The following is an 11,873-nucleotide window of genomic DNA, read 5'->3' as shown; positions in this document are numbered from 1 at the left end:
AGTCACGACTTCAGATGAGAACAATACTTAGCCAATATCTTGATTAGAGTCTTCTGTGGGCTTAGCAAAGGACCCAAGTACCTCACCCATTGAAATGATTTGTGTGGTTTAAGCTGCTAAGATTGTGATAATTTGTTTTACCATAATATGTAATTAATAGAGATAGTAACCAGAAAATTAGTTTTGCACTTTTGCATTTCAGATATATGGACAGCAAAGTACAGAACTATCAGGTCAGATAAGTAGGCTGAAAATGTATAATAACAGAGTATTCCAAGGTATTAAGTTTTTTCAACAAGTATAAGTTCAGATATCAGAAAAATGCACTGGAAGTAGAAGTTCTTGTGTTAACAGAGAAGCACTGCACTAGGTGATCAATGTTTGCTAGAGGGAGGTCACTGTTTTAGAATCTATGTTCTCTAGTCCTATCTAATAAAAGACTATTATGCAAATTAACCATCACTCTGTTACACCCACAAGCCATGCCCAGCAGCCAGTCAGGAGTGTATATGCAAATTAGCTCCAACCAAGATGGCTGTGGCCATGGAGCAAGAAGGAGACTTGGGTTTCCCTGCAATGGAGGAAGCCGAGCTTTCCGCAAACCCTGGCAGGCCCAGGCCTCCACTCAAGGCTACTAAATTTCAATTCTAGAAGATAAATATATCCCAGCAAAAATGGTGGCAGTCACAGAGCTGGAGTGAGCAAGAGGTTTGAGTTGCCCCAGGCAATGGAGGAAGCCAAGCTTCTGTAGCCCTGGCCTGCTTTGGCCTCTGCTCAAGGCTACAGAGTTTCAATTATAGAAGATAAATAAATCCTAACAAAAATGGCTGCAGCCAGGAAGCAAGGAGGAGGCCTGGCTCTGCTCAAGGCTACAAAGTTTCAATAATAGAAGATAAATAAATCCCAGATACCAGGGCCTCCACCTAGGTCACTGGGGGCATGGCTGGCTGGCAAACCATTACAGGCCCCTTGCCCAGGCCACCCCATGCCCCAAGGGAACCCCCACCCTGATCCGAAACACCCTTCAGGGGAAATCAGCAGGCCCTCTCCTATGCGCTAGGCCTCTATCCTATCTAATAAAAGAGTAATATGCAGACTGACCATCACTGTAACACACAAGATGACTGCCTCCTGTTGGACACAAGATAGGACACCACAAGATGGCCAGCAGGAGAGGCCAGTTGGGAGGGCCCAGGCCTGCAAGGGAGGACAGTTGGGGGTGATCAAGCCTGCAGGGGAGGGCAATTAGGAGTAACCAGGCTGGCAGAGGAAGGAAGTTGGAGGCAACCAGGCCTACAGGGGAGAACATTTGAGGGTTACCAGGCCTAAAGGTGAGGGCAGTTAGGGGCAATCATGCTGGCAGGGGAGCAGTTCAGCATCAATCAGGCTGGCAGGGGAGAGGTTAGGGAGTGATTAGGCTGGCAGGCAGAAGTGTTTCAGGTAATCTGGAAGGCAGGTAGGTAAGCAGTTGGGAGCCAGCAGTCCTGGATTGTGAGAGGGATGTCTGACTGCCTGTTTTGGCCTGATTCCAGTAGAATCGGGTCTAAATGGGCAGTCAAACATCCCTTGAGGAGTCCCAGATTGGAGAGGGTGCAGGCTGGGCTGAGGGATACCCCCAATGCACAAATTTTGTGCACCAGGCTTCTAGTGTTTAAGATAAAAGACATACTTTAAAAATAAAAATTAAATAACACTATTACATATTGTCTGATATTCAGAAAGTACTAATATGGACAGTGAGAAGAATGGTTGGGAGTTTGTGAGACTGTAATTAGGTAGCACATTATAGAATGACATAATGGCAAAGAACATTTCAGTAATTATTTTAAAGTAGTAAAAATAGACTACATTATATAGAACACATGTTCCTTATAGATTTTATTGTTAGTTGTGAATCATCCCTACTCATATCATGACTAGAAAGATCTAATGAAGTTATCATCAGTATTATTTCTATGCATAGAGTTATAGGAAATCTATGTTCATGTTTAATTCCTCTGTATTTTCTAAATTTATTATGGCCAACATACATTCTTTTTAAAATAAAGAATATTACAAACACATTTGAAATAAATATATCAAAATATTTTCTTTAAATATCAGTGATATTAGATATGGATTACATTTTTATATTAACCTAACATGGTTTTAATTATAGTCAGAATTACTTTTGATATTAAAAATTATCATATAACTAGTCCATAGCCCCATTATTGCTTTATAATACAAACTTCTGCATTAGAACATGGAAAAGATTATATTTGGCACTCAGGAATATCAATGCTTAATAGCAATACCATTTTTGTCATGCTTAGTCCTAAAATTGGGTTATAATTTAGTCAGGAGTACCTATCTTTTCAGCTGTGATGCTTTGCTTCTAGATCAACTGCTATTATGAACTAATGTGCTATCTTGATAAATTTTCTGTGGTCACCACTTGTCTTAATACCAAAACATAAAAATTAAAATTTATTTCTAGGCAAGTTGGTCATATCCTGCTTATATGACAGGATATTTTATATTTGGTTTTAATACAAGCATAAAATACAACAATAGAAAACACTTATGTATCTAAAGTGGTAAGGTTTGGATTTCTTTGTGGAATTTGGAATTTTCATAATTGGGAAAGCTGGGTGGCCTGACCCCCAGGGAAAGAGGGTTAAGGTGAGGGGAGTTGAAATCAAGATGAAAGCAGAAGATAAAGAACACATGCAGCCAGCCCACTGAGGAAGGGGAGGAGGCAGGTAAGGTTCATGTCTTCCTAGGAAAAAGAGTCCTATTGTGTGCTGGTTAGAGATGAGGATCTCACAGAACTGGGATAATTAGGTGGGATTGAAAAAGAGGGCTGTGATTTACAAGGAGAGGCTCAGGACAAATAAAAGAGGTTTGGCAACCTAGCCATGGTCATTAAAGCAGCTCAGCTTCATAAATCTGGAGTCTGCCGGCATCGTTATTCAGTTACCTGCTTGTTCATCAGTTTATGAGCAAGTAACTGGCATGTGTAATTATTTGCTAATAGTAGGAACATAAACAAGACACATCAATGCAAAACGTAATTGTTTCTATTTTAAAAATAACTTGTTCATGAGAAAGAATAGTTATTTTGATGGAAATGTAGCAGGGGAATTCAAAAGCTTAGCATTTTTCCATTTACAATAAGTTGTGAAGTATCTCATGGTTAATGTTTGCAGGTCAGGCACAGTTACAAATCTAATTATTTTTAATTGAACTGACTGTGCATAAAATTCCTTTGTGAGACAGGCTATAAGGTTTGTTAGTAAATATGTTACATATTACATATATTGGAAAAAACTAGCTAGGTAAAGGAAGTGAAAGAAAAGTAATACAAGAAACTCCCAACAGCAATTCAATAATACTATTAATTTAATGCAAAGTGGAAACTTGAAAGCAACTGACAAAAGTGACTTTTAAAAAGGGGGAACATGGATAAGGTTGAAAGAAAGTAATGTAGAGTCCAGCTGCTAACACAAAGAAGGAAACAGAAACATTCATATTTCTTGGCATCCTTCTACTCTAAGGTTTTCTCTGTTTCAGTTGTTGATGTTCCTAATCCATTAAGGTTTTACTTTTTGGCAAGGTAAGAACAGAAAAGACTTGATTGTGCCACTATAAACAAAGTTTAAGTAATTATATCTCAAACGCTTTCCAAAAAGGATTTCTCTCCCCTGGACTTTGAAACTGGGTGTTGGGGAAAGCTTCCTGGTATGGTATTTCTCAGTTTTCATTTTCACTCTGGCTAAGAGGCCTGTTTTTACACTGCTTTTTTTCATTGATAGATCCAACTTGGTTTCATTTCTTGAGTAGTAGATTACTCAGAAATTTTTGCAGGTGGCTAGAAGCACTTGATTTTATTTCAAGTTAGGCAGACTTCAACAAATTGCAGTTCCATTTGCTGGTTTACCTTTGCTTAACCATTCTTTATGGACTAGTTTATCATTTTTGAATAAACTTTTATATATTTGATATATTTGAAATCAATGAGAGATTTGTCTAGATTAGAGTTTTGTTCCAAGTAATGTAGGAGAATATGTTTCCAGAAATTAAATAAACTAAAAAGTGTTTTGTTTTGTTTTTCATATTTAGGAGTTTGTCTTTTTAAAAAATCTTGGTTTTATATATTGTTCAACAAAATCACTCTTAATTCTAAGTCTTTTGTCAAACCATAGCTCTGAAATACCTTCTCCAATTATCTTTATCGTTTCCTTGTCTTCCCAAAGTTCACTCTATCAAAACTCTTAGAGGTAATCTGATCCAAATTTGATAATTCTAATCACTCCAGATTGCCTTATCATTTATGTAAATATTTCATATACTTTTATTGGGATGAGAAGATATTATTATGAATATTTTATTATATCTTGAGTAAAAGAGAACTGATAAGAATGGACTTCTAAGGCAGTTCTTGAGTAAAGGAAGTAGGTACAACTAGTCAGCTGGTTCTTTGGCGTTAAAATTGGCTTCACTAAAATAATTTTAGAAACAAGAAGTAGATTTCCATGTCTGATGTATTAGCTCAAGATGTGATCATGACAATTAAAAATAAGACCCTAATTCCAATATAGCAAGCATTCTTGTAGAAAATTGACGAGTATCTTTTATAATAGAAGGCAGAAATAGTCTACAAAGAGAATGAATGCCCTAGTCACAGAATGATGCTTATGTAGCTCAATGTAGCTCTAGCTTATACTTTTGAACACTATAAATAACATTTATTGAATGATTAATGTGGGTAAAGCCGTTCTTGAATTCTTTGCCTATATTAACTAAGGTATTCTTTACAGCAACTCTATGAAGTAGGAATATTAATAGACAGAGATGAGAAAAGTAAGACATAAGAATGATAAAGGTCATATTGTCAGTATGTGGTGAGCATTTAAACCCAAACAATCTGGCACCAGAGCTTAGTTCCTTAAACACCTTCTCTACAGCATCTGAAATTGGATTCTGATTTCAATTAAACATGGTATAGGAAGTCATTGCCACTTATGTACTTATTTCATTCTTAGAGGAGATGCTTGGTCTTTGAGAGTTCACTGATAACTGGCAAAGGGCGCTGGTTTTCCTCCCACATGTCTTTGTTTGCCTTACAGAGTTGTATTAAATAGGCTTACTTTCTAAGAAGTGGGTTCTGCAAGACTTAATTTGATTTGCCCATGTATATGGTTGGATAGAACTGACATAGGTCTTTTTTTAATATCCTAGTTAAAAACAAACAAAAACAAGACAAAACAAAAGTTAGGAACCACACAATAGTGTTGCCATTTATATTTATTTGTTGGTTCATTTTATTTGTGTTACTTGATAATTTTATTTACATAAGTAAGTAAATCACATGCGCGCACACACACACACACACACACACACACACACACACTTGTATTCCAACTAGATGGCAGGCTTTTGGTCTCTATTATAACTGGATAATATGAAATAGAGAATCAATTTTAAACCTTTATATTGCAAATAAGAGACTTAGGTCCAGAAGGCTTATATAACTTGTTTCTGACCAAATCAGTACAAGAACTCAACAGAGCAGCTCGAAGCTAGTTCTGTTTTCACTATAACAGTTGTCTTTCTACTATACAGATGCTGGATAAAAAAGATAAGCTTCAGATATGAGGCAACATAATTTTGCAATTCAGCCCAAGAGATAGAATTTACTAAAAATAAATTAACATTCAAAAGAGGTTGAGTAAAAGTTATATAAGCAAAATCAATCTAGATTTAATATTATAATTGATAAAATCTACTGATGACACAATTCATAAAGCTTCAGCCAACAAGAGAAAATTCTGGTTTGTCTAAGTCTGATTACATGCTTAGAGTGCTTAGAGTATGGATAGAATACTCAACTCATGTTTATACTACAGGTAACATTTGTTTGAACTATTTGCTCTGATTACTCACTTGTTGGCAGGGAAACTATTCACACATAGTAATTAGAAAGTGTTTTAGATTCAGAACCTTGATTATAACGTTTACAATTCCATGTAGTATTTGTGTGACCTTGGCCAAATCGCTTAAATAAGGCTCTGTTTCTTTGTCTATGAAATGGAGAGAATGTTGTACATGGATAATGTGCTCAGTTAAATATGCGAAGTGTTTAACACTCTTTGTCATATAGTACAAGATTTAACAAAAATAATAATTTATTATCTTTATTGTTGGTATTATTAAGTGCTCAATGTGCAAATAAATCTATAACAATTTTTACTCATGATTGTTCCAGAGGATTTAAACCAATAGACAAAGTACATTTTCCTTCTAGTTGTACCAATAGCCTTTTGTGGCAGAAGGCTGTGAACAAAGGGGAGTAGAATAAGGAATCCTAAGAAAACTCTGTTAAATCTAGAAACTTGAAATATGTTGTGGGAAGGTACAAGACTAGGAAATGTTCAAGTTCTCATTTAATGTGCTGTGAAATAAGTGCATGTGGGAAAATGTTAAAAACTACAAAAATTTACTTATAAAAAATAAGATTCCTAGAACTTTAAAATAATTCTTAAGATTTGTAAACATGATAGTAGGATCTGAAGGAAAATCACCGAGGCTGGCTTTATGTATTTATCACTGCTACTCTATGACATGGTGTGCACATTTCTGGAAGACTTCCATCCTTTTCTTTCTTGCTATACAATCTAAGTATGCACTGGACATAATTTGGCCAAAAACTTGATGGGCAATACAAACAGAAGTTGTCACTGATCATAATGCATTGTATACACTCAGCAAACTTTTACAAATAGAAGTGAAAGAACTATGCTTTTGCAATGAAATTTCTTTTAGACTTGCTTGGGTTGAGTTAATATGACTTATTCCCAACATTATGCGTGTATACATTTGTGTATTTCATAGAATGGTGCAATTTATTGATGGAAGTAATACGGTGAATCAACTTTACAGTCAGACAGGCAAGTGTTTAAATCTTGCCTTTAAATGACATTTTAAATACATGAACCTAGATATGAATCCAGAATTATTTAAACAGCTAAAACTATTTTTCTTATATATGAAACAGAAACCTCATGGATACTACCTCACTTAAAGTCCTCTACATGGTAGTTACTGTCACCATGTTATGATGATGACGTATGCTAGTTGTTTCCTCCTTCATTATCCCAAAGCACTTATCATATTACTGTGTCTCTCTTTACTCTGCAATAAGTACAGAGCATGTGCTAAATGAAGGTGTAACAATATCTGACAATATACATTTATTATTTATATATTTAAATATATAAGTTAAATAGTGAATAATGCTATTTTATATTGACTATAAAAGTGCAAATATAAACAAAAAATGTCTATATCTGCATATATTTTCATTGGAACAAAATCTAAAATTGTCAAGCTAATGAACAGAAATAGCATTGAGGCTCAGCACTGCCATATAATCACATTATAATTAAATATGATTAGCATCTTATGTAAATTTATTTACTCTGCTATTTGATAACTTTAAACATTTTAAAACATCATAGAAAACTTCTTTTATAAAAGGTATTCATGCTATTGCATATATATATATAGACAACTTGATAAAGTACAGAGAAAATGATCATTGAAGTAAGAATGACTTAGGTTCAAATCAAATTCCTTAGCCTTTAATCTTTCCTTAGACATATAAGGAAGTAAATATGGGGTACAGAAGAAAGGTATAAAAAAATGAAGAAAAGTTAATGCATGAACACAAACTGCAAAAAGGAAACAAAAATAGGAGGATGAAATTAACAAGATCAAATACAAGTGGGATTTAGCTAAAGATATGGAGCCAATGAAGCAGTAGAAAAAGTAGTCAAAATAAGAAAATATTTATATTCTTATTTTACCCAAAACTACCATAGCCAACAAGCCTTTCTAAAAAGGGTTTACATAATTCAAATTAAAGGGGAAATAAATTTATGATGCTTTTACCTCTTCCTGGAAATTGATGGTGAGACAGAGAAAGAGAGCTGTTTCTGATGTGTTAATTAGTGGGTTTTGAAGTAGTTGGTCCTTTTCTTTTGGCAGAGATATTAAAGAGTCTTTGAATATGACAAAGAGGTCTAGCAATTACATGAGAGTAATAAAGAAAAACTTGAGGGAGAGAAAGAGACCTTAAGGTGGAGAGGGAATAGAGCCATGTGGCCATGTAAAAGCCCTCTGTTACACTAGAACATAGATTAGATATGTCTACACTTGTGTGAGTGATGTTAGGTGAGAACTCGGGGGATAGGAGTTGAGTTCTACACCTGGGATGATGTAGTAGAATACTGGGCCAGCAATGTAAGGATGTGTGATGGTCTATAAATGAGCAAATATAATAGCAGTGATTATGAAAAACAGTATTCCACCACAGCTGGGATAGATTTTCAGTCAATTATATTGAACAAATCTAAGAAGATATAGCACCTAAGTTGACATTCAGCTTTAAGGGATTGGAGGCCTATCGTAGGCAAAGTATCAGTGAACAACGATTCCTTGACTCAGTGAATAAGGGTTATTTCTACTTCTCAGGGAGTTGGGCTCAGTAGGGAATTGTGTTTTCAGAGGCATTTACCTTCTGGCTGGTTTTCTAATTTAGAAGTATCATGTGACCTTATGTCTGTAGGTATCATTGGGGCATAATCTGTTCTAAATATGTTTACCTGCTTCTCAAAGTCACAAAGTGAATTGGACTTAGTGGTAGGGAATTCTTCTATACATCAATATTTATCCACTATGGAACAAAATTGTATGATTATAAAATCATTCTTTCTAAAACCTTAATTTTTAAATTGTTTTCCATTGACTGAGCTTGAACTACCAAGTGAGCTGAATTAGAAGAAATGTTAGTTAACTATACTTCCATATTTAATAAGCATTTTATGAGAGTATCTCTATATATAAAAGGCTAAGTGACCATCTGCCCATCCATCTATTCAACCGACTGACCGACCCACTGACTGCCAGTACATATTATGCGTACTGGCAATTTAAAAATAAATGTTGATTTGCGCATGCTTGATACATATTTTAATTTTATAATACTACATTATATATACTATTTTGACATAATTTTTTGCAGTAATGTAATTACTGCATAGATCTTTCTTCTATTTAATTTCCTTTCAATGTGCATGAATCTGTGTACTGGGCCACTAGTATAATATATACTGAAAGTATACAAATTACAATTATCAAAAAGTGAACTGATTAATATATCTCTTTCTTACTCCCTCTCTATCCCTCTCCCTCCTTCTCTCTCTCATTATGTATCAGGTATATAAATCAACTCTCCCTTGTAAAATATGATAAAGTATAACTTTGCATTGTCTCTCATTCATCATTAAAATGTATTTGGTGTGGGAAATTTAGATTTTCTCTTGCTCCTTAATGAAATCTGAGACTCTGGCTGAGACTACATAATTTTATCTTTCTAGTCACTCCTTGATATGACAAGACTTTCAGTCACTTTAAATTGCAAACACATTCTCAATTTAGTAATTCAAACTCTGCACTCTTAAGTAATCACAACTGTGAACTTGCTTTAACATTGTCCTCTCCTTCTTCACAGCCAGGGCCATGGTGGGGGAAGGTGTTCCCTCTTCTTTTTTTTCTGCTCCGAATATGTCCTCCCTACTTACTGCTCTGTAACTGCTTGGTTCTCACCTGATCAGATTCAAGCTCAGGGAAACTGAAGTGGAAAGAAGGGTACAGTTTTCCATGGCAGCTGGTATATGTGATTTCTGACTGTCTCTCCTGGTACTTCCAGAGTTTCTCAGAGGCCCATCGCATCTGTCTGTTCCTGCATGGATGCTATGCACCGCCCTCGTATTTCCTGCAATCCATGTCCCGCAGAAACTCCCAGGCAGTTTTCATGGGCACTCTGTACAATAGCTCTAGGCCCTCTTCTTGGTCCCCAAACATTTTGGGTGTCTTAGTTGGAAAGGCTTTCTTCATAATGATCTTCCTCCTGCCCAAGTGCCTCAGGGCAGAAGCCTTGTCCTTCAGCCTCCTTATCCCTTTGTCCCGTTTAGAGGGCAGCTTGATGTGCTCCTTTAAATGCCCGGAATACTTCTCAAATTTCCTGATGGATTACTTAGGAGCTCCTGTGAATAAACTTGAGGTAGACAGCAGGGGCATAGGAGTCATGATTCTTCAAAAGAGAAAGCAAACAAAGCAAAGCCTCCTTCACAAACTTTCCTTTTTATTCTCTGGTTCTGTTTCTACCTTCTGTTTGGGTCAGGAGTCTCAATAAGAAAAGCCTTCATGTCATAAAACCATTCTCAAAAACTGATTTTAAAGTTTTCATTTTGTTCTGTCATCTTACTTAAAGGGAACCTCTATTGTATTATGAATCCTTGATATATTATTCTGTTGTATAGCTATGAGTAGTATATATAACAGTTATACTAATAAACAAGTTTTGTATGCAGTGCCTATTCTTTACTTCCTTAAATATATGTTAGGATAATTTCCCCATGGTAACAATGCTTTTTCTTTCATAAAATTTTAATGGCTGTAGATTATTCCCTTCTATGAATGCAAACTATTTTATATAAAAGATTTCCTACTTTGGCCAAACTGCCTATGATTATTTCCCCCAACTTTTACTACTCTTAACAAAGTACTTCTCACATAAATTCTTTGGGAAAACATTCATGTTTATTTTGTTAGGATAAATTCTTAGAAAGAATTGCTGAGTCAAATGTATGCATATTTTTAAGAGTTTGGGAACATATTGTCAAATTGTACTCTGGAAAATTTATCTCAGCACAAGTGTGTAAAAGTTCCTGTTAAATTTATACTTGGCAATAATTCATATGTAATTTCTTTAGTCTTTGTCAGTTGATGAATAAAAATTAAATCTCACTGAGAATTCAACTTCTATTACCAGAGTGTTTAAAACTATACATATGTATATATACATATAGGTTACTATACTAGATATTTTTCTTTTATTTTAGAAAGTTGTTCATTTCTTTACCCAGTTTCTATAGGCACATTAATTTATGTATTTGTGTTTAAATATTAAGGCATTCAAAACTTCAATGTCAGTCAGAATTCAATTGGAAAATAAAAACCACAGTGGCTATTTCAAACAAAATTTTGGAACCTCTGTCCTTGGTTTTTTTCAAATCTTGCCTCTTTGTTTTGATCATTCCATTTAAGACTGCCACCCCAGAGGTGGCACTTCATACATATTTCCTTGCTGTATCTTCATTGCCCAGGAGATGCCAGGCACTTAGAAGAGTTTTTACTATAAAAAGATAATGTGACTAAATGCAATGTGGTATCCTGGAAGGATTAAAAAAAAAAATAGACATTTTTTGTGATCCTTCCAAGATACCATATTGCATTTAGTCATGTCATTTTTTTATTGTCTTTTTAGGTTCTTGGCCATAAAAGTCACTCTGTTTTTTTTTTGTTTTGTTTTGTTTTGTTTTTATGATTGCAATGGACTATTTATAACCCCTCAAAATTCAAATGTTTAAATCCTAGCCTCCCAATATATCAATAGGCGGAACATATGGGAGACGATTAGGTCATGCAGAGCCCTCATGAATGGGATTAGTGCCCTTTAAATAGAGACCCAAGAGCTTCTTCACATCTTCTATCAGGTGAGGAGGACACAGTGAAAAAATAGCAATCTTTGAACCAGGAAGTGGCTCTCTGCAGAACCAGATCTGCTGGAGTCTTGATCTTAGGTTTCCCAGCCTATAGAGCCGAGAGGAATTTCTGTTTATAAACAGCCCAGTTTATGATACTTTGTTATACCAGCCAGCAGGATCTAGAGCAACGAGCTTGACAGTTTTGAGGAGTAATGATCTCATCTCTATTGGAATTTTTCTTTTCTTTTTTTTTCTTTTTTATTGAATTTATTGGAGTGA

This window comes from Pipistrellus kuhlii, unplaced genomic scaffold, assembly GCF_014108245.1.
Source record: "Pipistrellus kuhlii isolate mPipKuh1 unplaced genomic scaffold, mPipKuh1.p scaffold_m20_p_4, whole genome shotgun sequence".
Taxonomy (NCBI): Eukaryota; Metazoa; Chordata; class Mammalia; order Chiroptera; family Vespertilionidae; genus Pipistrellus; species Pipistrellus kuhlii.
The sequence above is the reverse complement of the archived record's forward strand: the minus strand, read 5'-3'. Positions refer to the sequence as shown.